The sequence below is a fragment of the Bubalus bubalis genome, chromosome 3 (genome assembly GCF_019923935.1).
Source record: "Bubalus bubalis isolate 160015118507 breed Murrah chromosome 3, NDDB_SH_1, whole genome shotgun sequence".
NCBI lineage: Eukaryota > Metazoa > Chordata > Mammalia > Artiodactyla > Bovidae > Bubalus > Bubalus bubalis.
In genome coordinates this window covers 38,164,899-38,192,097 of record NC_059159.1, presented here as the reverse complement: position 1 = coordinate 38,192,097, position 27,199 = coordinate 38,164,899, and the positions used below count along the sequence as shown (strand labels likewise).

At 46.3% G+C, this 27,199-nt stretch overlaps 2 long non-coding RNA genes across 2 annotated transcripts; one reads left to right on the top strand and one right to left on the bottom strand.

Annotated features, from left to right (window-relative positions):
• Nucleotides 1-12,999: 12,999 nt before the first annotated feature.
• Nucleotides 13,000-14,871, bottom strand: LOC123332384. The gene is made up of 2 exons (XR_006549180.2): nucleotides 14,580-14,871; nucleotides 13,000-13,711 (listed from the first exon to the last, which is right to left on the bottom strand). It is a non-coding gene; the product is annotated as an uncharacterized LOC123332384 (long non-coding RNA).
• Nucleotides 14,872-14,988: 117 nt separating this feature from the next.
• LOC123332383 lies at nucleotides 14,989-16,673 on the top strand. The gene is made up of 2 exons (XR_006549179.1): nucleotides 14,989-15,218; nucleotides 16,542-16,673. It is a non-coding gene; the product is annotated as an uncharacterized LOC123332383 (long non-coding RNA).
• Nucleotides 16,674-27,199: the final 10,526 nt, after the last annotated feature.

Sequence of the window (27,199 nt, the reverse complement as noted above, 5' to 3'; positions counted from 1 at the left end):
AAAGTGTGACTTGATCGCCAATCAGGTGCACCTGCATAAACCTTTCAGTGTCACAAGGAAGGAGGCACTGGCCTTGAAGAATCCCTTTTGCCTGCCAGGATGTTCAGGGTAGGCATCCCAGCATTAGTGAGGATGCTCAGAAACTGCTAAGTGAGTAAATATGCAGGTGTTCAGTGCTTGTGGGCCCTGCCTCCTTCCTAGAGCAGCCCAGCTGCATGACTGGCATATTATTACTAGCTCTAGAGAAGTGCTGTCCAATAGAGATTTAGAGTAAGCCACTTAGGCAATTTTAAGTTGTTTAAAGTGAAAGTGAAGTCGTGTCCAACTCTTCGTGACCCCATGAACTGTAGCCCACCAGGCTCCTCCATCCATGGGATTCTCCAGGCAAGGATACTGGAGTGGGTTGCCATTTCCTTCTCTAGGGAATCTTCCCGACCCAGGGATTGATCCCAGGTCTCCTGCATTGCAGGCAGACGCTTTAACCTCTGAGCCACCAGAGAAGCCCCCCACATTAAAAAAAATTTTAAAGGTGAGGTCATCTTATTATTTTATATATATATATTTGGCCATTCTGTGCAGCATATGGGATCTTAGTTTCCTGACTAGGGATCGAACCCATGCCCCCTGTGTTGGAAGCATGGAGTCTTAACCACTGGACCACCAGGGAAGTCCCGAGACCATCATATCAGTGTATTTTAATATATCAATATATTTTATATATCAATATTTGGTCACCTGATGCAAAGAGCCGACACATTGAAAAAGACCCTGAGACTGGGAAAGATTGAAGGCAAAAGGAGAAGGGGGCGGCAGAGGATGAGGCGTTAGACAGCATCACCAACTTAATGGACATGAATTTGAGCAAACTTTAAGAGACATTGGGGGACAGAGGAGCCTCGCATGTTACAGTCCGTAGGGTTGCAAAGTCGGACGTGACTTAGTGACTGAACAACCAATATTTTATTTAACCCAACATATTCAAAATATTATCATTTTAACATGTGTTCGGTATAAGAAACTATTCTTTATACCATTTTTTATACTAAGTCTTTGACGTTCACTCTGTATTTAACACTGAAAGCACGTGACTCAGACTAGTCGGTGGCCACGGCACGGTCAGTAGATGCGGTGCAGACCTACAGCCTCCCGGCCGGGCTGTTTGCTCATCCTCCACATTCCCCAAGCTTCCAAACAACCGTCAACAAACATCTGAGGAAGTGCTATTGCTGTTGTCCGTAACTAAAGATCATTTGGAGAAACCAACCTCAACTGAGAGAAATGCACACAGAGAACTTTCTGTCTAGCACAGAGAACCCTGTTCAATGGTTTGTGGTGACTTAAATGGGAAGGAAATCTAAAAAAGAGTGGATATATGTATATGTAATACTGATTCACTTTGCTACACAGCAGAAACAAACACAAAATCTAAAAAAGAGTGGATATATGTATATGTAATACTGATTCACTTTGCTATACAGCAGAAACAAACAGCAACGATACTCTAATAAAAGTTCATTAAAAAAGAATGCACGCAATATTGTAAATCAGCTGTGAAGTGAAAGTGAAACTTGCTCAGTCGTGTCCGATTCTTTGCGACCCCATGGACTACACAGTCCATGGAATTGTCCAGACCCAGAATACTGGAATGGGTAGCCTTTCCCTTCTCCAGGGGATCTTCCCAACCCAGGAATCAACCCGGGATCTCCTGCATACCTCAAAAAAATAAATTAATAAATAAAGAAGAAGAAGAAGAATGAAAACTCTGTGAGCACAAGGACATCATCTTTCTTGTTGACCACACATCCCTGAGGCCTGGAACAATGCCTGGCTCTCACTAAATATTGGTTGCATGCATAAATGAAAGAATGACTGAATGAGAAAAATGTTCTTCCCTCAGTAAATCTCCCAGTATAAATTCTTGACCAAGGCTACCTTTGCCTGGCAGTTGCTGTATCTCTTTAGGGCTTCGTCATGATCAGCACCAACTCCAGGATAGTACATGTGACTTTTAAAGGTGGCCTTGGTGCTGTGGGTGACATGGGCAGGACAACATAACTTCTCCATAAAGGTCAGCCTCTGTGACATGACAAAAGCCAATGGCTCATAAGGGTCTTGGATTCCGACCCTGAAAAAGATGAGCGTGAATAAAGTAATCATATTGCAGGAATAGCACCCTCTGGCCTGGGACATTTCAGGGTCCATGGCTCAGCAGCATCAAATACCACTTCCCCAGGTTACTTGATGTGCTGTGAGCAGTAACCTTTCATAGCTGATTGAACTAAGAAAATCACCCCAGGGAGTCTCCTGGTGGTCCAGTGGCTAAGACTCCACGCTCCCAATGCAGGGGGCCCAGGTTCAATCCCTGGTCAGGGAACTAGATCCCACATGCCACAACCAAGACCCAGCACAGCCAAATAAATATTTTTACAAATCAACCCTGACTCTTGGAGACTTCTGCAGAAGCCCAAGAAGCAACGGTGCTCTTCCTGGCTTCATGTGTTGACAGCCAAGGTTTCCTCATCCTCCCAGTGTAGGATGTCCCTCCTAGGACTACCAGGTTTCTGATTTTTTAGTGATTGCCGAGCCCTGACCCATAAAAGCAGCACTTAACGCTGAAATTGCCCTTGTCTTCTTTTCCCCAAAGAGCAGTGCTGGGACCAAAGGCTGGCTCTGAAATATTGACACCCTTACTCCCTGCCTGCCAATTTTTCAATTTTCTCATCTAATAAAAGAGGAATACAACCTCATAGGATTACTGTGAAGACTGTATGAGAAAATGTAGGTAAAAGCTTAGCATGGTGCTTGGCATGCTGTGGATGCTCAAAAACTCCATTCCAGCTTTGTCCTTCAAGGCCTAAGACTAATGTTGCCTCTGTATTAACTTTCTATAATACCTCACCCGCAGCTGGACAGAGTCCACCCTCCTCTGGAATCTCAGGGCCTTTTGCTTGTTGATAAAAGTGGCTCTCTCTCTCTCACACACACACACATACACACTCACTCACACACAAAGGAAACACAGTTTGATGACTAGGAAGAGCCTCTGAGTTGTTTCTCAGTTGTTCAAAGTCTGAACTGTGACTGCTGAAGTTAACATTTCTAGTCAACAGGGTCTATTTTTAAAAAATTGTTTATTTCAGGGGGATCAAAGGAGACTGATGGATAATGACACTGTTATACTCCTGACACAGTTTAAAATGCACTTATTTACTCGCTCAGTCACCCCACTTGTTTTTCACACATCCATTTGGCTGGTGTGTGCACATGAGAAAGTCTGGAGCTGAAAGGTGGTCTTGCCTCAGTCAGGGTTGAATTCCTACCCTCCATGCAGACGTAAATCTTGCCCTTAAAACCACAAGGAAAATCAAAGGCATTTATCCTGATGCTTTAAAGATTCTGCTTCCGTTCTGAGATAGAATTATACTTTGGTTCTTCAGTAGGGCTGACCTTGAATGGCTGTGTCCCCCATGGCTCTGGACAGCGCATGCTGATTTGCACAGGGCAAGTGCACACCATTTATCTTTGACAGAGGCCCATAAACTTACTCAGTGTGTTGAAATACCATCACCGTCTCCCCTCCCCCAAAAAGCATAACAACACCTGGTCAGCTTGTTTCCCTATACCTAGGCAATGTGTATGTTGGCATAATTAGATGATCAAAATGCTAACAGGAATTCTTCCAAAGGAACTGCAGCTGATGCTACAAAGCCCCACTGAGATTGCCAAGGTGGGTCACTGTGGATGCTGCCATCTACATCTTTTTGTGGGAGGATCTCTTCCCCTTCCTGGAGTCTCTACCCAAATGGCAGCCAAAGGTGTGGGAGATCTAACATGCCTTTCTAGTTGTTCTCAATGGGCAACTGATCTGATCAGAGTTGATATTTACTCCAGCTCATCACTCCTTGGGGGGAAACGGGGTGTTCTGCACTGATCCCTGAAGGTCCCCTGAAGAATCAGGCACTGTTACCCACAGAGGTCAGCTACCTGACTGCTTTTTACCAGCTTCTTCCTTTCCTTGCTTCAACTGCCTGCTCCTCTACAGGTGTTCCTGGAGTCACCTGCCAAAGAAACCCTCTTGCATTCAAATCTTTGTCTCAGGATCTGCTTCCAGGAGAATCCAAACTAAGGCAGGGGCATGCTGACAAGTATCAACAAAGGCCCTTGGAAATCCAACTGATACTCGTTATCAGAGGCAGTCCCTCACTTACCTCATAAAATAATTTAGCTTTGTGGCAATCTCAGAAGAGGTTTGTTTTGGTTTTGGCTGCATCGTGGGGCCAGTGAGACCTCAGTTCCCTGCCCAGGGATTGAACCCTGGGCCCTGAGCAGTGAAAAGCTCAGAATCCTAACCATTGGACCCGCAAGGAATTCCCTCAAAGAGTATTTCACTTGCTCATCATGGACCTCGTGGGAGCAAAGGGGACTGCAGGGCAAACTTGGTGCATGCTTTAGAGCATCTTTCACTTAGTTTTAACTTTTTTAGGCTGAGACAGAGTGTGACACCAAAGGATGGTGGTGGTGAGGAGCGGGTACAACCCGGCAGGCCAGCAATGCCATTCTTCACACCATGAAGTTCATTGTTTCTTGGTTTATGGCTTCTTACCACGGAAAATCTCAAACATATCCAAAAGTAGAGAGAACAGAATAATGAACCCCTGTGTATATGTCATCAGATTGGACAACTACCAACTCACAGCCAACATGTCCCTACGCGCATGCTGAGTCATGTCCGACTCTGCCACCCCGTGGATTATAGCCCACCAGACTCCTCAGGCCATGGAATTCTCCAGGCCAGAATGCTGGAGTGGGTTGCCATTCCCTCCTCCATGGGATCTTCCCGGCACAGGGAGTGAACTCAAGTCTCCTTGGGTTAGCAGGCAGATTCTTTACCATTGAGCCAGCTGGGAAGCCCTACTCTATACCCAATTATTTTAAAATAAAACCCATAGGGAGAGAATTCCCTGACAGTCCAGTGATCCAGGACTCCTCACTTTCACTACCCAGGGCCCAGGTTCAACCCCTGGTTAGGAAACTGTATGTGTTTAGTCGCTCAGTCGTGTCCAACTCTTTGTGACCCTATGGACTGTAGCCACCAGGCTCCTCCGTCCATGGGATTTTCTGAGCAAGAATACTGGAGTGGTTGCCATTTCCTTCTCCACTGGTTAGGGAACTAAGAACCCCAAAAGCCATGTTATTGGCCAAAAAAAAAAGTAAAAGCCATTTATATGATTTCACTTGTAATTTTCAATATCTCTATGTAATTTTCAATATCTCTAATACATCAGGTCTTTTTAAATAAGCATAAGCATGATATCACTGTCATACCTAAAAAATGAGTAATTCCTTAATATCATCAAATATTCAGTGTTCAACTTTTCCCAACTGTCTCATCATTATGTTACTACTAGTATTTACAGTTTTAATTATTACTATTATTACTTAAAACTACTTACAAGTTTACAGTTTGTTTGAATTATAATCTAAAAAATGTTCATACTGGGGACTTCCCTAGCAGTCCAATGGTTAAGTCCTGTGCTTCCAAAGCAGGGGGCATGGGTTTGATCCCTCATGGGTTTGATCCCTGGTGAGGGAACTAAGATCTCAGGTGCCTGGCCAAAAACATAAATAAATGAATAAAATAGCCTGTTCCCAAGCTCTCATTAAAAAAAAAAGTCCCTATTTTTTATTGGTTCTACGTCTCAAGTCTTTTTTTTCTTTGGAGGGGAGGGGGTTCAATTTTGTTCTATTGTCGTTGTCCTATTGCTGTGGTTCAGTTGCCCAGTCGTGTCTGACTCTTTGCGACCCCATGGACTGCAGCACACCAGGCCTCCCTGTCCCTCACCATCTCCTGGAGTTTGCCCAAGTTCATGTTCATTGCATCAATGATGCTGTCCAGCCCTCTCATCCTCTGACACCCTCTCCTTCTGCTCTCAATCTTTCCCAGCATCAGGGACTTTTCCAATGAGTCATCTGTTCACATCAGATGACCAAAATACTGGAACTTCAGCTTCATCATCAGTCTTCCAGTGAATATTCAGGGTTGATCTCCTTTAAGATTGACTGGTTTGATCTCCTTGCTATCCAAGGGACTTGCAGAAGCCTTCTCCAGCACCATAGTTCGAAGACATCAATTCTTTGGCATTCTGTCTTCTTTACAGTCCAAGACTCCTGCTGCTGCTGCTAAGTCACTTCAGTCGTGTCTGGCTCGGTGCGATCCCATAGACGGCAGCCCACCAGGCTCCACTGTTCCTGGGATTCTCCAGTCAGGAACACTGGAGTGGTTGCCATTTCCTTCTCCAATGTGTGAAAGTGAAAAGTGAAAGCGAAGTCGCTCAGTCGTGTCAGACTCTTCACGACCCCATGGACCACAGCCTACCAGGGTCCTCCATCCATGGGATTCTCCAGGCAAGAGTACTGGAGAGGGTTGCCATATGCCTCCTACATATGTAGTATTAGGGACTTCCATCAAGAGGTATATCTAACTGGTTTTTCTTTGTTTTCTAGATTCTATCTTGATTTAAAAAACAAAACAAAAACCTATAATGTTTACACTATCGTGGGACAAATAGAATTGTGACTTACTTTTGTTACTTATGTGGGTGATTCCCCAGGTTCTTCTGCAGTATGGACCAGCCTGTCCCTGAAAGTTGCAGTATTTTCCTTCAGGGATGCTGAGATATGGCTAGGGGGTCCAAGGAAGAGCAATGTCTTCCTGTGAGAAGGCCAGTGAGGGTGGGGCAGAAGCTTTCTTCGTTCCTTTTACCTACCCTACCTCGAGCTATGGACTCTGGAAGACCTTATTTGAATCCTCTGGGAAGGCTCAGCTGGGTAACCATGGATCAGTTCAGTTCAGTTCAGTCGCTCAGTCGTGTCTGACTCTTTGTGACCCCATGAATCACAGCACGCCAGGCTTACCTGTCCATCACCAACTGCCAGAGCTTACTCAAACTCATGTCCATCGAGTCAGTGATGCCATCCAACCATCTCATCCTCTGTCATTCCCTTCTCCTCCTGCCTTCAATCTTTCCCAGCATCAGGGTCTTTTCCAATGAGTCAGTTCTTCACATCAGGTGGCCAAAGTATTGGAGGTTCAGCTTCACCATCAGTCCTTCCAATGAACATTCAGGTCTGATTTCCTTCAGGATGGACTGGTTGGATCTCCTTGCAGTCCAAGGGACTCCCAAGAGTCTTCTCCAACACCACAGTTCAAAAACATCTATTCTTTGGCGCTCAACTTTCTTTATAGTGCAACTCTCACATCCATACATGACATATTGTCCCCATGAACAGTATGAAAAGGCAAAAAGATATGATGCTGAGAACCCCATGAACCATGGATAAGCAGCTTAACTTCTTAAGAGTCTTAGTTTCCTCAACTGTAACTGTGATAAATAAGAATTTCTCTCAGGGCTTCCCTGGTGGCTCAGTGGTTAAGAATCTGCCTTGCAATGCAGGAGACCCAGGTTTGATCCCTGGGCCAAGAAGATCTCACGTGCTGCGGAGCAGCTAAATCTGTGCACCACAACTACTGAGTCTGTGCTCTACAGCCTGGGAGCTGTAACTACTAAGCCCACGTGCCACAACTGCTGAAACCCAGGTGCCCTAGAGCCCATGCTCTGCGGCGAGAGAAGCCCCCATAAGGAGAAACTCTCACACCACAACTAGAGAGGAGTCCCCATTCGCCATGACTAGAGAAAAGTCCACACAGCAAGGACGACCCAGCACAGCCAAAAATGAAAAAAAAAAAAAAAATCTCTCCCAAATAAGACTTATAGTGAGCCATTTTTTTATGTTGTGGTCACCCAATATTTTTTTGAAAGCCTCTTCTCCTATGCATGCCAGGACAATTTCCTATTAGGAAAATATAAGATAAAAGACTCTTCTATCTAGCCTCCTGTATAGTTAGGGCACAGGAATGTGGTCCAGGATTGCCCAATCAGGTGCAGCTGACTCTGATTCAGAAGAGAGATACATGGGGAAGAGGATGCTGCAGGGAGTGGCAGAGACAGAGCTTTTGTGGAGCAATGTGAATACTCTCAGTAGAGATCCTTCCTCCCTTATGTGGGTGAAAATGCCCAGTGGAGGCAAAAAGCATGTGATTTGCTGATAACAGTCCTGGGGTAAAACTGACATATTGTTCCTGGCTTGTAGCCTCCAAGCTTAGTTCTCTATCCTGCTCAGATACTGAGTGAGCTATTTACATGTATATCTTTAAATACATTCCTTTGTTGCTTAAATCAGTTTGAGTATATTCTGTTATTTGTAGCTAAGTCCTTTGACAATTATGGGGATTCCATCATATTGGTAAAGGTGGTGTCTAGTACTCAGAAGGGATCAGTCAAACTTTACTTGAAGCCTCTGGCCTTCCAGGTAGATGACATCAAGCATTTTATGTTTGTGCTACCTAAGTTGGTTTTTCTGTTCTTCATGCTTAAAAGTATCGGGATTGATTTCTGTATGCACCTTCAATGCTTGATTGGACCTAGATATGCTCAACCCACATTCACTCATTAACACCTTTTAAAAAATTGAGTACCATGGAAACACACTTTACCATATGTAAAATAGATAGCCAGTGGGAATTTGCCTTGACACAGGGAGCTCAACTGGTACTCTGTGACAACCTAGAGGGGTGGGATGGGGTGGGAGATGGGAGGGAGGTTCAAGAGGGAGGGGACATAAGTATACCTGTGGCTGGTTCATGTTGATGGATAGCAGAAATCAGCACAATACTAAGCAAATATCTTCCAATAAGATTTGTTTAAATTACAATACAATGGACACATAACAAACGGTGCATATTCAAAGTACAAAATAATTTGGGTTTCAACATGTGTAAACATTACCTTAATAAAGGTAATGAACCTACCCATCATACCTAGAAGTCTCTTCATGCCATTACCACTATTATTTTGGCTGTGTCATGGAGTATGCAGGACCAAGACCAGGGATCAAAGTCATGCTCCCTGCATTGGGAGCAAGTATTTTTAACCACTGGACCACCAGGGAAGTCCCGTGCCCTTTTGTAATCTCTCCCTCTTTCTCTCTACCTTCGCCCCAGGTAACCACTGATTCCCTTTCTGTCACTTTCTAGAATTTTACCTAAATGAAATCAAACAGAATATACTCTTTTTGGTCTTCTTTCACTCAACATAATTATTTTGAAGTTCATCCATGTTATGTGAATCAATCCTTTGTTCCTTTTAACTGCTGAGTAACATTCTGTTGTATGGATATACCATATTTGTTTATCCATTCTAATGGTCGATATTTGTGTTGTTTCCAGTTTGGGGTTATTACCAGAAAAACTCCTACAAACATTTGTGTAACATCTTTGTGTGGACACGTTTTCATTCTTGGGTAAGAATCGAAGGACACAATGGCTGGGTTGTACGATTGGTATTTCTTTAAAAAAATTTTTTTTTAAATTTATTTGGCTGCAATGTGTTGCTTGTATGATCTTGTTCCCTGACCAGGGACTGAACTGGGGCCCTGGGCAGTAGAAGCTCAGAATCCTAACCACTGATGGTAGCAGCTTTCAGAGTCAAGTCCCACGAAGAGGATCATCTGCCTTGTTTCCAGAAGCCCCAGCCACTTGGTTGCTCAATTCAGACCCTTGGCTTCTAGGGGTACATCCAGGAGGAATGTAAGACAAAGCCTTTCTGGAATGTACAAGACAGCTGCTTCTTTAACCCTGTCCACCCAGCACCTGCCTTGGAACCACCTGGGGGCATCTGGTAACAAGCAGCTTCCTGGGCCCAAGCCCCTCTTCTTGCAGCTGGACTACAAGACCCCAAGAAGGAGAGTGACTTCATCACGGGGCTAGGGCTGATCTGGAACAGAAAACCCAGGGTGGATGGGAGAGAGAGAATAAGGGCCAGGAAAATATCCAGCCTCAGTTCCTCTGACTCCCATGTATTTTTCCTTTGGCTCTCATCATTAAGATCATTAAGAAAAAGGCCAGGAAACTCCCTGCTGGTCCAGTGGCTAAGATTCTGTGCCCCCAGTGCAGGAGATCTGGGTTCGATCCCTGGTCAGGGAACTAGACAATTCCACAATTAAGACAATGCCACAATTAAGAGCTTGATTGCTGCAACGAAGATTGAAGATCCTACATGCCAACATCACCAAATAAATAATTTTTTTTTTTTTTTGTAAAGAGACAGAGAGAGAAAAGGCCAGTGCTGAGCCCAGCAGGAGGCTTTGGAGGGAGGTGGCTGCCTGCTAACTGGGGTTCTGAGTGTGCTCTGAAGGCTCCGATTGCCAGCTCTCACCTCCCAGGGAGGCTCAACATAGCAGGCATCTCAGGTCTCCCAGCCTCAGGCACAGACATCTTCTGTTAGACGAGGAGGCTAGACTGGGGGAAGGAGCTGGGTGTGTCAAGCTCCAGCATATATGAGAGCTGCCTCCTTTGAATGGGCACAGGGAGGTGGGGAGGAGTGGGCAGGCAGGCTAAGCTAGGCAGAGCCTGATCTGCCTAGATCAGGGCCGGAGGGAGGCCAGGACCTCAGTTAATAAATAGGTAGGCAGGCGCCTTCCCTCTGCCCCATAGAACTTGTTCCACTGCTGTCTCTAGCTCCTTCCTTGGGCCAGCTCCTCCCTGAGGGCCTCAGGGATAGAGGCAGGTGGGCAGATTGGTGATGGGAGAAGCAAACAGGTGATGGGAGGGAAGAAGCTGCCAAGCCCTAGGGAACTGATTTGTAGGAGAGACAGGTGTCCCCAATGCAGGCAGATGCAGCTTTCCCATGATCACTTGCTCCAAAGCCACAGGAGTGATCCTGTTCAATTGATGGCAGTGCCTCCTACTTTTATTGTTGTTGTTTTTTAGTTGCTAAGTTATGTCCAACTCTTTGTAACCCCAATGATTGCAGCACGCCCAACTTCCCTGTCCTCCACTATCTCCCGGACTTGGCTCATTCATTAATGCCATTTTATACCATCCCTTCCCCAGCCCATCAAAGATCATCTTATGGCCACTACATCGGTACTGATTTGGTTGGTTAGCTGTAAGATTAAGAAATAGTGCAGGAACCTGGTCTCAAACTCTCACTGTTGTTCATTTGGTAAGTTGTGTCTGATTCTTTGCAACCTCACGGACCTGCAGTACACCAGGCTCCTCTGGCCTCCACTATCTCCTGGAATTTGCTCAAATTCATGTCCATTGAGTTGGTGATGCTATCCAACCATCTCATCCTCTGTCACCCCCTTTTCCTCCTGCCGTTAATCTTCCCCAGCATTAGGGTCTTTTCCAATAGGTCAGCTCATCAAATCACGTAGTCAAAGTACTGCAGCTTCAGCTTCAGCATCAGTCCTTCCAATGAATATTCAGGGTTGATTTCTTTTAGGATTGACTGGTTTGATCTCCTTGCAGTCCCCAAGACTGCCATTGTATAGATGGAAAACTGAGGTCTGGAAGGAGCAGGGCCATGCAATATGCTTCTCATCATCTCTCATGGAGCACTAGGGTAGAAAAATCCTCTAGTTTTAGGGAATTCCCTCAGGGTCCAGGGGTTAGGACTCTGCACATCCACTGCTGAGTTTTGATCCCTGGTTATAGAACTAAGATCCTGCAAGCTTCGAGGCATGGCCAAATAAATAAATAAACATATTTTTTAAAAGGTCCCTTACACTTAAAATTATTGTATACACACACACATACATTATATACATATGAAATATACATTCATGATATTTTGCTGGATTTGATAATATTTCACAAAATTCAAAGGGCACACACCAAAAAGTCTTCCTCCCATTTCTATTCTTGGTTTCCCAGCATCCCACTCCAGGACACTGTTGTTGATTGTTTCCTTCCAAAGACACTCTATACTTATGAACCATTTACATTTTTTTCTTAAATCATAAGCTTAAATGCTGTACTCACTGTTCTGAAGCACCTTGCTTTTGCACATGATAAATCTTAATTAGGATCACTTAATTTTAGTACTTAGCTGCCTCATTCTTTTAAATAGAACATAATATTTAATTGTATTGCTGAAGCAGAACTTATTAACTACCCTCCTATTTAGGTTCCAAATGGAAACTATGAAAGCTATAGTTCAGTGAATATCCTGATGCATATTATACACACGTTAGGGCACCTGTATGGTGTTGTTATTGTTTAGTTGCTCAGTCATGTCCAATTCTTTTGCAACCTCATGGACTGTATAGCCTGCCAGGCTTCTCTGTCTCTGGGATTTTTCAGGTAAGAATATTGGAGTGAATTGCCATTTCCTCCTCCAGGGGATCATCCCAATTTAGGGGTAGAACCCGCACTGTCTCCTGCATTGACAGATACTTTACCATTGATCCACTGGGAAAACCCTGGGGCACCTGTATAAGGAAAGGAAAGGAAAGTGAAGTCGCTCAGTCGTGTCCGACTCTTCGTGACCCCATGGACTGTAGCCTATCAGGCTCCTCCATCCATGGGATTTTCCAAGCAAGAGTGCTGGAGTGGATTGCCATTTCCTTCTCCAGGGGATCTTCCCGACCCAGGAATTGAACCTGGGTCTCCCGCATTGCTGGCAGATGCTTTACCGTCTGAGCCACCAGGGCACCTGTATACCTGCAGGGTAAATTTCTGAAAGTGGAATTGCTAGGATGAAGAGTTTGTATATATAATTTTTTGACAAGTTTACCAGTTGGCCCTTTAAAGAGACTGTGCCAATTAACTTTCAGACTGTTTTCACACACCTTGACCTCAACAGGCATGAGCTCCCTTTTGCTGGGTTTCAGGTTTTGTTCATCTGATAGGTGAAAAATGGTATCTTGTAGTTTTAATTTACATTTCTTATGTTATGAATGGAGGCTTCTCCAGTGGCTCAGATGGTAAAGAATCTGCCTGCAATACAGGAGACCAGGGTTCAATCCCTGGGTCGGGAAGATCCCCTGGAGAAGGAAATGGCAACCCACTCCAGTATTCCTGCCTAGAGAATCCCACGGACAGAGGAGCCTGACAGGCTACAGTCTGTGGGGTCACAAAGAGCCGGACACAACAGAGCAACTGAGCAGATTTTATGAGTGAGGTTGAGCATCTAAGAAAAGCAGAGGGCAGTTTGTAAGTGGAGTGGGGTTAGCCTTACCCCAGGCTGAGCCACCACCGCCTCCCCCTTCCTCACCTCGACTGATGAGAGTTGGCTGGGCCAGAATCCTCCCTAGAACTTCTTCCCCGCCTCCCCTCCTGGGATGAGTAAGTTTCTCCTGGGTGACTGACTGGAAGAGGCATGTTTTATTCAGGCACCCTGGTTTGTCCTGCTCGTTGGTCCCTGAGGGCTGGGCCTTGGCCTCTGATGCAAAACAGGATTAGCAGCAGAGAAGTGGCAAGCTGAGACCTGCTTTTATGGAGAATGGAGCTGGGGTAGATGGGTATATGGGGAGGAGGCTGCCGCAGTTCAGGTGAGCTCTGATGAGCCTTAGCTAAGCAGTGGGGCTCGGGGAGGATCCAAGGGACTGACTAGGTGAGGTGGAGGAAGCAGAGGCAGACAGGTGATGGGGGTGGAGTCAGGATGGAGGAGGAGTAGCCAGTTAATGCTCCAGTGGGATGGACAAAGGAGAGGAGAAAATGTTTGTCAGATGAAAGTCCTCCATAGGAATGAGTGGTCATGTGTCCAGTTGAGGGATAGTTAATTCAGCTAGTCTGGTCACAGCAGGTTAAACCAGCTCTGGGGCGTGTCTTGCTCCCGGCTTTCTGCAGTGACACAGTCCTGGTTTCCTGGAAGATAATTAACACAGAGGAAGCTTTACTCCCGATTTACCACCTCAGTCTAGCTTCTTCCGTGATATCTCTTGCTGTCCTTCTGGTATAGGGAACGCAGGGTTGGGAAGTGGGTTGTTGGCCCAGTGGCCAGCCCCCAGCCGGAGCTGGAGGAGGAGCAGGTAAACTGGAAACGGGGGAGAAGAGGAGAGACAGGGGTCCACCAAGCCCAGCCCCCATCCAGGCTGCTGGTGTGTTTGCTGCTGGTCTGAGAGCAGAAGGTGAACCAGGCCTGGAGGCCACTGCTACCCTTTTTAGGACTGTGTTCTAGATCTTTCTACTTCAGCCCATATTTCTTTCAAAGGCTCTCACCTCATCTTCCCCGGAGTTCTGTCTCAGACAAAAACTCTCTGGTAGCAGCAAGAGAATCTATTATCAGTACCTTAGTTTGCAGATAAATTTGGGTTTCAAATAAGGAATACTTTTTTTTAGTCTAAGTATATCCCCAATATTGTACAGGACATACTTATATACTTAAAAACAAAAGTCTCTTATTTGAAATTCTACTTTAACTGGGCATCCTATTTTTAAAATATGCTAACTCAGGCCACCCTGCCAGCCCTCTCCCTGCGGGTGGAGACAGCCAGCATGCCTGACCTGTCACTGAACCAGGTCTTTAGAGTACAGGCACCAGGGGCTTTACTTTCATTCCCTTGGCACATGGTCACAGGACAACACTCTGAGGAGGGGGGTTCAGTCCACTCTGGGTGAGAAAACTGAAGCTCGGAGAGGTGACGTGACTTGTCTAAGGTCAGCGGGAAAGGCAGTCGCAGAGGAAGAGTCCCAGCCCCCACCGGCCAACTCCAAGTTCAAGTTCTCTGCTCACCCGTCTCAAACTACCGTCTTCCCGAGCAGGAAAGCAAGAGTGGGTTTCCACTCCGCAAGTCACAGGGACGAAAAAACACCCACGCGGCCGAGGCTTCCAGGCACGGGAACCGCCAAGCTTTGGTGCCAGAAAATTCAAAGCAATTTCGAAACCGAGCGCCTCTTAGTAATAACAATATCAACCCCGGTCATATGCATAGCTCTCGACAGTTGACAAAGGGTGTCCCCGAGAGTCGATCAGAATAATAGAGAAAGCAGATGGGAGAGGGACCGCCTGCAGGACCCCACGGCAGGCTAGGGGACTCTTCCGGAATTCAGTCCGGGAGTGGGGCGGAGGGAAAGGCGGGGAAAGGGGGGAGGACGGGAAGTGGGAGGAGGGGGCGTGCAGCCTCTCGGCAGACTTCCTGGAACCTGGGGGTTAGAGACTGGGACCCCCCGCGCCCCCTCGCCGCCCAGGCTCCGGATGCGGATCTGGGCGGTGCTCAGAGTCCCGCGATGCTCCAGGGGGCACCGTGAGCCTGTGGGGATGATCACTTCTGGACTTTTCCTGCTGGGCTGTGTCCCGGTGTGTGGTCTGAGCCAGCGGCTGAGGTGACAGGTCATATTTCCATGGGAGGGGACTGGGAGCCTGGCCTGAAAGGTGGGTCACGGACGGTAGGTCAGGAAAGGCTGGCTGGGAGGGTTGGAAACCCCGCGCGGGGTGGGTGGGGGGTTAGGTAGGTGGACAGAGGTTGGGGAAAATCTGGTCAAAACGAGACTTCTGTAAATTAGACCTTATTTCCCCCTTGACTCACATGATCTTTACTGATCTTACTCAGGTTCTCACTTGCAGTTACCAGAGAGGCTGCTAGATACTTGAGTTTTGAATAGTTTTTTTTTTTTTTTCTTAAATGAGCCCTGTGCTGCTGGTGGGGGAAGGGCTTAGGGTTGGGGTGGGGTTAGAAGTGAGGGGTGAGCTTTAGGCTCCCTAGGGGCTTAAAGAGCACCAGGAACCTTCCTGAAGCTTTCCCAAAAGCTAGAAAGGAGGAAAGGAAGGGGAGGAAAGGGAAGGGAATGGAAGGGAAGGTGTTCCCTGAAAACTGAGTTCATCCCTTGGTGGGTGTCTTCTGCTGCTAAGTCACTTCAGTCGTGTCCGACTCTGTGTGACCCCATAGACGGCAGCCCACCAGGCTCCTCCGTCCCTGGGATTCTCCAGGAAAGAACACTGGTGGGTGTCACAACCAAGCAAAAGGATCAGAAGGAAGGATTTATTACAACAGCAAGAAAGGAAAACAGGGGGCATCTCCTCCAAGGCAGTGTCTCCCCAACAGCAAAACTGGGGACGTTTTAACCTAAGGTCAGTTCAGTAGCTCAGTCGTGTCTGACTCTTTGCGACCCCATGGACTGCAGCACGCCAGGCTTCCCTGTCTGTCATCAACTTCCAGAGCTTACTCAAACTCCTGTCGGTGATGCCATTAACCTAAAGGTACATGCATATTCATGAGGGGGCTTGAGCAGAGGAGCATTCAGCACAGAATTGGGGCCAAGGGTGACAGAGTCCACGCTGAAGGTGATTGAATTCAGGAGGGTCAATGTCATCATTCTATCGTCCACCTGGATGGGGGCCTTGGTTCCTGAAGAACTCAAAAATATATTACTACGTATATCCCCTGAGGAACCAGGACCCTGCCCTAAGGATGTATTATGGGGCATAAACAAGTGCAGCCTGCCTTGTTTCTGGCTTCCCTGGTGGCTCAGAGGGTAAAGAATCCACCTACAATGCAGGAGATCCAGTTTCAATCCCTGGGTTGGGAAGATCCTCTGGAGAAGGAATGGCTAGCCACTCCAGTATTCTTGCTTGGAGAATTCCAGGGACACTGGAGGCTGGCGAGCTACAGTCTACGGCATCACAAAGAGTTGGACACGTCTTAGCAACTAAATAACAGCAGTGTCAGGAAAGTCATTCCTGGTTCTCTTTCTCCAGAAACCCCCTAACCTATCTGCTTACAGAGGGAGAAAGAAAAGAAACAGAGAAAGGAAGAAGAAAAGAGACAGAAGAAGGAAGGATGGAAGGAAGGAAGACAGGTGATTGTGGATATAGACAATCTTCCCCTCAGTTTCTGTTTTGATAACTTTACTTTTTTTTTGTAATTTTCTCCTCTAAGCAGCTGTGTTCAAAGTGTAGCCATGTTAAGCTACATGTTAAGTCATGTTGAGAGGGCAGGAGAAGGTACACTGATTTGATGCGCCACCCCCCCCACTAAGTTAAAAGGGGCTTCCCAGGTGGCTCAGTGGGTAAAGAATCCACCTGTAATGCAAGAGACACAGGAGATGTGAGTTCAATCCCCCGGGTAGGGAAGATTCCCTGGAGAAGGGCATGGCAACCAACTCCAGTGTTCTTGCCTGGAGAATCCTATGGACAGAGGAGCCTGGTGGGCTACAGTCCATGGGATCGCAAAGAGTTGGACACAACTGAAGCGAATGAACACTTAAGCACTTCACTCCCAAGTTAAAAATTTATTTCAAATCTGCTGCAAAGGGAGATACTTTGAAAAAAAATCCAGTGGAAAGATTCCCTCTGGGTAAAACATCTAGTATGACAAAAACTGTTAGAGAATCATCGTCGCAAGCTGACTTTAAAAGTCTGGGTAAGTGACCTTAGCCTGTTTCCCAGATGGAAGATAGTTATGTGCACAGATCTAACTTCCAGAGAAGGCCTTCATCTCAATAACATCTACTCAAGTATTTTTTCCAGGAATGCTAATGACCAAGGGATCCAGGCAGTTTGAGGTCATCCTCAGGCCCAGGCAGGCCCCAGTCCTTGGGTCTCACCTGTAAAAGGTGCCCTGGAGGACGTGGGACAACCGGTCAGCTGGCCAGTGCTGTGTGCTTGGGAGTGGCCCCTGGGACAGCCGCATTGGGAAGCCTTAGAGCAATTTCTGAAGATCTCTACATAGTAGCCCACTCTGTACCTGGACAACTGGGCTCCTCAGCACATTACCATGTCCAAGGGAATGGGGTACCTAGGTCCATCAAATGATGCAGCATGTGGGACTTCCCTGGAGGTCCAGTGGTTAAGACTCCAAGTTTCCACTGCAGGGAGCACAGGTTTGATCACTGGGAAACTAAGATCCTGCATGCCCAGAGGCATGGCCAAAAAAGAAAAATAAAAATTGATGTAAAACAATGCATAATAACAAAAGATGCAGGCGGCACTTGGTCCCATCAAAGTGAGAATTCTCTCTATTCATATACCAATAATGACTCTCTAAGAAGCATTGGTAGGGTTGAATTTGGTGACTTCTGAGGGACTTCAGATGTGAGTGACTGCCGTTTTATCCTATTATTGTTATTTTCTTTTTTGGCCACATTACATGGCTTGTGGGATCTTATACCCTGACCAGGGATGGAACCCTCACCCCCTACCTTGGGATCTCAGTCTTAACCTCTGGGCCACCAGGGAAGTCCCTGAGTGATTGCCCTGTTAGCATCCATTGTAGATGATATATGGAATTCTGACAAAGTAAACCCCAAGGGAGAAGATTCAAGGCCTAGGCACACATGGGGTTGTGTATGCCCTGTGGATACACATGCACACTCACACATGCACATATGTTGCCAATAATCCTCTAGGAAAACCCTGACCAGCCCAGCGATGGATGGGTGTAGTGAACTGGGCAGGGAGATGGGGGGAGGGGGAGGAGGGAAGATAGGAGAGGGGAGAGGAGTCCTGGGGGCAGTGTGGATGGAGAAGCTGGGCTGCATTTGAGGACCTCAGGTGGCGCAGCAGTCCCAGTTGCCTTTCTGGGAACTCAGTCTCTCCCTGGCCAGCTAGAATCAAGCCTCTCCCTGGGGCTCTGCCCACCAGCAAAGTGTGCAAAATGTGGAGCCAAGAAAATGCCATTCATGTTGAGTGATGGAGTCAGCTGGTAGTTGGCTGACACTGGTCCCTTGGGTTGATTTAGACACGTGTCCATCCCCTGCCCTCACAAGCCTCTGCAGTGGTGCCAGGGATGCCTGCAGGCAGATGAGTGAAGACTGGCCTGGAGCACCCGCTTCCTGAAGCACTGGCCCTGTCCCTTGTACTCCACCCCCTCCTTACCTGCGTCCTGCTGACAGTCTGCATCCCCCACCCCCACTTCTCCCTGCTCACTGTCCTCCTTGACCATGATTCCGACTCACCTGAGGATTCGGCTGTATGCCATGAACTGTCATCTCCTAGAAGCCCCAGGAGCTGGTTTCCATGTTTGTCTTGGGCCGTGTCCCTGTGCCCATGGGGACAGGGGTTCAGAATTGCTGAGGCAGACAGAAGCCATGTGCAGTTAGTTAATAGCTTAGGACACAACTGTGGTCATAATCAGCACACGGGTACCTTTTTAAAGCATCACATTTAAAAAAGCACCACTTAACGGTTCCTGTTCTGGTTCAACTTCAGGAATAGCCCCCAGTTACACAGGCATGTTCACCCACATACAGACACATGTGAGTATGCATAGTCCCATGTGGGCACGTGCAGAATTGTGCAGGCACTAACGGTACACATTAACACTCACAGGTGCATCTTTGTCTCCAGCAGCTCCCTGGGCAAGCGCTCTTTCAGCTCTATCTCTGTACCACTCCCTGAAGGGCAGAGACTGCCAAGCCCAGCTGAAGAAAGAAAATGGGGGGCTGAAGGGTCTGCACCGCATTGAGAAGGCACAGCCTTCAGGAGCAGTTCTCATCCACCTTTAGGCAGACTTTTCCAGGAAGGAGTAGGTAGGGTGATGGCCTGGAGTTGGCTCTTAGGGGCTCACAAGAGCTGCGTATTTAGTGATGTTGCAATTTTAGCAAGGTTTTAGCTGAGATGGGAGTATTTACACTGTGGCAACTGGCAGATGCTCCAAGTCCCCCTCCCCACTCAGTGGGTTGCTAAACATTTCCCCAGAACACGATTGGAACGGGAACAGAATGCCCTTATTTCCCACATTCCTGTGTAAGCTATTAGCATGACCTGCTGTGCCCGTCATGGGCAGAAGTGCTGGTGGGCAAGGGTGAGGAGTGGGAGGGGGTGAATGTGGAGAACTGATATTTCTACACCTGTGGGTGAGCTAGGTTAAGTGGAACAGAGGCCCCACCCTCCAGCCCATGATGCACCTCAGTACCCAACAGCTGTGTTTGTACCCTTTGCCTGGAAACCTTTCCTTCTCTATCACAATCGGACCTTCAAGGTGCAGCTGGATCCTGCTCGCTCTGGGATGGTTCCTGGATGCCCTGCAAGTCGTAGGGATGGTGTCCGGAGTCTAGCCAGGACCCCGACTCTGCTGCCTACCAGCTGTGTGGCTTTGGGGTACTTAACCATGCAGAGCCTTGATCCCTTTCTCTATAAAATAGGAGTAATGGAGGGGGGAGATAAATTAGGAGTTTGGGGTTAACATGTACACTCTACTATATACAAAATAGATAAACAGCAAAGACCTACTGTATGGCACAGGGAACTATACTCAATATCTTGTAGTAACCTATGCTGGAAAGTGTTAGTCGCTCAGTTGTGTCTGACTCTTTGTGACCCCATGGACTGTAGTCCAGCAGGCTCCTCTGTCCATGGAATTCTCCAGGCAAGAATACTGGAGTGGGTAACCATTCCCTTCTGCAGGGGATCTTCCCTACCCAGGGATTGAACCTGGGTCTCCTGCATTGCAGGTGGATTCTTTACCGTCTGAACTACCATGGAAAAGAATCTGAAAAAGGATACATATATACATAGTCTTCCCAGGTGGTGCCAGTGGTAAAGAACCCTCCTGCCAATGCTGGAGATGTAAGAGATGTGGGTTCGATCCCTGGGTGGGGAAGATCCTCTGGAGGAGGGCATGGCAACCCACTCAAGTATTCTTGCCTAGAGAATCCCATGGACAGAGGAGCCTGGTGGGCTACAGTCCAGAGGGTTGCAAAGAGTCGGACACAACTGAAGCGACTTAGCTTGCACACACGCATATATATACATATATTTATGTATAACTGAAAAAGTGTTGTTGTATACTTAAAAAAACAAGTTAACTGTACTTCAACTGAAAAAAAAACTTTCAAAAAAACCCAAAAAACTTCTGGGACTTCCCTGGCCGTCCAGTGGTTAGGACTTAAGCTCTCACTGCTGAGAACACAGGTTCAGTCCCCAGCTGGGGAACTAAGATCCTGCCAGCCACATGGCTTGGCCATTAATAAAAAAAATAATTTCCAAAAAAAAGGAGTAATGATGTTTATGCCAACACAGCGTGAGCATTGAGCAAGGCCACCTGTGGGGCACACATGGCTCAGGGCTGGCACAGAACTAACATTTGATAAATGGCTGTTCCTTTTCCCTCCTCCCGTCCAGTCCATGGCAGATTGCAGACACCTCTGATTAGCCTGAGTCACGATAATTGTAAATGCACCAACTCGGCCAGATTGGTTGTCAGATTGGATTATAAAAAGAGCCCAGATTCATGCTGTTTACAAAGAGAAACATCTAAAGCAAGGATATGGAAGGTTGAAATTAAATAGAAAATACTAACCAAAAGAAAGCTGGTGTATCTCTGCAAATATCAAACAATTATTTAAGACAAAAATTATTTATGAAGGGGGAGAATGGATACGTGTATATGTAGGGCTGAGTCCCTTCGCTGTTCACCTGCAACTGTCACAACATTGTTAATCGGCTATGGCCCAATAAAAAATGAAAAGTTAAATATTTATGGGGAAAAATAAGAATGTCTACATCATAATTCTAGGAGTAACCTACTAAGATGAAACAAGTCACCTTAAGACATATAAAGCAAATATCAAGAACATGACAACCCATGGGAGAATGGGAAAAAAAGTTATGCAAATCATGTAGCTGATAAGGGAGTTGTATCTAGAAATTATAAAGGACTCTTAAAACATAACAATAAAAAGACACGGAGGGAATTCACTGGAGGTGTAGTGGTTACGACTCTGCACTTTTACTGCCTTGTATGGGGGTTTGATCCTTGGTTGGGGAACTAACACCCCACAAGCCACATGGCCAAAAATAAAGCAGAAAACAAAAGAACAATAAAAAGACAACCCAGTTTAAAAATGGGCAAAGGATTTGAGTAGACGTTTCTCTGAAGAAGATATGCAAATGACCAGTAACCACACTAAAAGACGTTCAACATCATTAGTCATGAAGGAAGTACCAATCAAACCCCCAGTAAATAAGATACAACTTCACACTCACTAGAATGAATGGCTAGAATCAAAAAGGCAGATGACAAATGTTTACAAGGATGTCGGGAAATCAGAATCCTCGAATGTTGCTGGTGGAAATGTAGAATGTTATGCTTACTCCTTGGAAGGAAAGTTATGACCAACCTAGATAGCATATTAAAAAGCAGAGACATTACTTTGCCAACAAAGGTCTGTCTAGTCAGGGCTATGGTTTTTCCAGTGGTCATGAGTTGGACTGTGAAGAAAGCTGAGTGCCAAAGAATTGATGCTTTTGAACTGTGGTGTTGGAGAAGACTCTTGAGAGTCCCTTGGACTGCAAGGAGATCCAACCAGTCCATTCTGAAGATCAGCCCTGGGATTTCTTTGGAAGGAATGATGTTAAAGCTGAAACTCCAGTACTTTGGCCACCTCACGCGAAGAGTTAACTCATTGGAAAAGACTCTGATGCTGGGAGGGATTGGGGGCAGGAGGAGAAGGGGACGACAGAGGATGAGATGGCTGGATGGCGTCACTGACTCGATGGACGTGAGTCTGAGTGAACTCCAGGAGTTGGTGATGGACAGGGAGGCCTGGCGTGCTGCTATTCATGGGGTCGCAAAGAATCGGACACAATTGAGTGACTGAACTGAACTGAACTGAACAAAACAGTCACTGTGGGAAAATTCTGGCAGTTCCTCAAACTTAAATATGGAGCTGCCATTTGATCCAGCAATTCTGCTTCTAGGTATATACCCAATATATTGAAAACATAGATTCACACAAAAACTTGTACATGAATGCTCATAGCAGCACTACTCACAACAGAAAGGTGGAAACAACCCGAATGTCAACCCAACTGATAAATGGATAAACAAGTGGTAGGGGATCCCTACAATGGAATATTATTCAGCTATAAAAAGGAATGAAGTACCAATTCAGGCGAGGGCATGGATGAATCTTGAGAACATTATGCTTAGTGAACAAAGCCAGATACAAAAGGCCACATGTATGATTCCGTTCGTATGAAATGTCCAGAACAGGCAAATCCATAGAGACAGACAGTAGACTGGTGGTTACCAGGTCTGGGGTAAGGGGTAGAAGAGGGAAGTTGGGGGGAATGCAGAGTGACTACTCATGGGTACAGGGTTTCTTTTCATGCTGATAAAATGTTATTTATTTATTTATTTTTGGCTGCCCCATGCAGGATCTCAGTTCCTTGACCAGGGATTGAACCTGGGCCATAGCAGCAAAGCCCCAGAATCTAAACACTAGGCCACAAGGGAACTTTCTGAAGAAATGTTTTTGTTTTTGATATTTATTTATATTTGGCTGCACTGGATGCAGTAAAGATACCACTAGGCATGTGGTATCTTTAGTTGTGGCATGTGGAATCTTGTTCCTGAGCAGGTTCAAACCTGGGCCCCTGCATTGGGAGTGCTGAGTCTTAGCCACTGGACCACCACGGAAGTCCCTGCGGAAATGTTTTAAATTTGTTTCCTCCCACCCCAATTCTGCAGCAGTGGAAGTGTTTGACCTAGAACCTGGACAATGAGTCTATACCCAGTGGACAGATTGGAAGACTGAGTCCCCGGCCCCAGGGCATTTGCCTGGCTGGCCTCTAGTAGGTGTGTGTTGACTCCTAAGTGTTCTTGGAGACCTTCTTAATGGTGAGCTGATGGTTTAGCCCTCTGGTGCAGCCATGGAATCACTTCTTAGCAAAGCTGCCTTTGGCGACACCTGGTGGTCACTGACCATCATAGCTCTGATTTGCCTTAAGGGCTATTGGTCCTGAGAGACAAAGAGCTGATTCAGTCACATAATTTTTTTGGTGGAGAAAGCTTAGAGAATAGCACTGTCCTGCCTTAAGTCACACAGAAATTCATTCCTTTCTTTATTAAAATGTGAATGAGCACGGTTTGAGTGTCAGGTGCTGGTGATGAAAGCAGTTGTTAAGACAGAGGGGGAAGAAAGAAAAAGCAATCAGTGATAGGAACCATGCAGAGCATTAAACTGAGGCTGGGACAGAAAGTGACCGGATGACTTTTTTTTAGTTGAAGTATAGAGATTTACATTGTTGTGTTAATTACTGCTGTACAGCAAAGTGTTTCAGTTATACACACACACACACACACATATATGCATACTTTTAAAAAATGTCCTTTTCCTTTATGGCTTATCATAGGATGTTAAATATAGTTCTTTGTGCTATAAAGTAGGACCTTGTTGTTTACCCATTTTATATAGAAAACCTTCCATCTGCTAACCCCAACCTCCCTCTGCATCCTTCCCACAACCTCTCACCCTTGCAATCTATTCTCTATGTCCATGATTCTGTTTCATAAATAGGTTCATTTGGTCTTATTTTATTTTTTGGGTGTGTTGCAAAGCACTTGGGATCTAATTCCCTGACCAGGGATAAAACCCTCATACTCTGCATTGGAAGCATGGAGTCTTAACCACTGGACTGGACCACAAGGAAGTCCCTTGTCATATTTTATATTCTACATATAAGTGATATCATGTAGTATTTGTCTTTTTCTGATTTACTTAGTATGATAATCTCTAGTTGCATCCATGTTGCTGCAAATGGCTTTGTCTTTTTTTGTGGCTGAGTTGTATTCCATTGTATATAGGTGCCACATGTTTATCCATTCATCTGTTGGACATTTAGGTTGGTTCCGTGTCTTGCTGAACCAAATGGTAATTCTGGGCTTCCAGGTGGCGTGGTGGTAAAGAATTAGCCTGCCAATGTAGGAGATACAACAGACTAGGGTTCAATTCGGAGAAGGCAATGGCACCCCACTCCAGTACTTTTGCCTGGAAAATCCCATGGATGGAGGAGCCTGGTGGGCTACAGTCCATGGGGTCGCTAAGAGTCGGACACGACTGAGCGACTTCACTTTCACTTTTCACTTCCATGCATTGGAGAAGGAAATGGCAACCCACTCCAGTGTTCTTGCCTGGAGAATCCCAGGGACGGGGGAGCCTGGTGGGCTGCCATCTATGGGGTTGCACAGAGTCGGACACAACTGAAGCCACTTAGCAGCAGCAGCAGGGTTCAATTCCTGGGTTGCAAAGATCCCCTGCAGTAGGTAATGGCAACCAACTCCAGTATTCTTGTCTGGAAAATTCCATAGACAGAAGGGCCTGGCAGGCTGCAGTCCACGGAGTCACAGAGAGACACGACTGAGCACACACATACATGGTAATTCTATTTTTAGTTTTCTGAGGAACCTACACACCATTTTTTTTTTTTTTTAACAGTGGCTGCTCCAACTTACATTCCCACCAACAGTGTAGGAGGATTCCCTCTTCTCCACATTAAGTGACTTTTTGTTTTTCAAAAATTTATTTATTATCTATTTTGGCTGTGCTGGGTCTTAGTTGTGGCTTGTGGGATCTTTGTGGCAGCCTGCATACAGTATCCAGTTCCCCAGCCAGGGATCAAACCTGAGCCCCCCCTCCATTGGGAGTGTGGAGACCTACTCACTGGACTACCGGGGAAGTCCTTGGGTGACTTTTTTAAATTGAGTAGTCAGGGAGGGCTTCCTGGAGGAGGTGACATTTAAGCTGATATCTTAATAAGAACGAGCTGGTTGTGCAACAGTCTCAAGGAACAGCATTCCAGGCAGAGGGGATTAAGTTTCTGAAATGAGGATGAGCATTTGTGTTTGAGGGACAGAGAAAGTGTGACTGTAACAGGATGGGCGGAGGGAGGGAGATAAGAGATGTGGGGCCAAGTCAGCAGTCAGATCACTAGAGGCTGAATTCAGGGAAAGGGATTTGATTTTACACTATGTGTGGGAGAAAACCTTTGGAAAGTAGTCCCCCCACTCCCAGTGGTTTACTCAAGCAGGGAAGTTACCTAATTTGATATCCATTTTACAAAGATCACTCGGGGGTTGTGTAGCTTGTGGGCTGGTGAGGCAGTGGTGGAAACAGAGAGTCCAGTTCACATCCCAATGTGGTGGTCCAGGTGAGGGCTGCTGGAGATGAGGAGAAAAAGGATAGATTCAAAATGTGTTTTAGAGGCAGAGGGGGCAGGATTTGCAGAAGAACTGAGTATGGGGGATGAAGGAAGAAAAAGGCTCATTTGGTTTTTTACTTGAGCATCTGGTGGATGATGGTGCTTTAATGGTGTGAGAAGACTGAGGGAGAAGAAACTTGGGAGCAGGAACCAAGAATTCCATTTTTAAAAAATGTTTATATTTATTGATTTGGCTGCATTGGGTCTTAGTTGCAGCACCTGGGATTTTTAGTTGCTACCTGTGGGATCTAGTTCCCTGACCAGGGATCGAACCTGGGCCCCCTGCATAGGGAATGCTCCACTGCTTGATTGTCCTGACTACTACCTCCACTAAAATGTTGAGTAGAAGAGGGGAGAGCAGACATTCTAGTTTTATTTCTGATCTTGGTGGGAGGGACCATCCAGTCTTTTGTCATTAATTGTGATGTCAGTTGTGGATTTTTTTCATAGATGTACTTTTTCAGAATGAACAAGTTCCTATTCTCAGTTTGAGTGTTTTAATCAGGAAATGGTGTGGGATTTGCTAAACGCTTTTTATTTTGCATTCATTGAGATGATCATGTGAGTTTTGCTTATTGATGGGATACATTACATCAGTTGATTTTTCAGGTATTAAACCAATCTGTGATAAATCCTGCTTGGTCATGGTGCATAATTCTTATAATTAAAAATATTATTATTGTTTTAAGCCACTAAATTTGGGGGTAATTTGCTAAGCAGCAAAAGATAATTAGTTCAAGCTGCCTAGTGTGGGGCCATGGGCTCCTTGCCACCTTAGCTGCCAGGTGACTGGGATCAAGAGTGGGGCAGTTAGGTTCTCCAGTATCTGCTCTCTCGGGTAGCCATGAAGGCCTTGTCTCTCCAGTGTCTGGGTGGTGGGGTAGTCTCACGTGGAGCCAGGAGCCAAGGACACAGTCTTCTCTTTGGTGGCATGAGTGTTACAGCTGGACACAGGATACCTAGAAGCACAGCTGGAACTAGAACCTGAGCCACAAGTCCCTGCCTCTCCAAATTCTTTCAATGAATGTCATGACTCAGCTTGAGTTTCATCTGTGTCCTCCTGTCGCTTTCGGTTACACTTGAATACATGAGGAAGACAGGTGGTGTCTATTTGCATGAGGGCCTGGGTGGTCCCTGGAAAATACTGGAGTGTGTGGCCATTCCCTTTTCCGGGGGATTTTCCTGCCTCATCGAACCCGGGTCTCTCACATTGCAGGCAGACTCTTTACCATCTGAGCCACCAAGGAAGCCCCCCACCACCTGGAAAATAATTTGCCTTGATTAACCAAAGAGCCAGGGCCTCCAGCTTAATTTTTAAAAAAATTTTTGACTGCGCTGTGTGGCATGTGGGATCTTAGTTTCCCGACCCAGGATCGAACCTGTGCCCCTTGCAGTGGAAACGCAGAGCCCTAACCCCTGGGCCACCAGGGAAG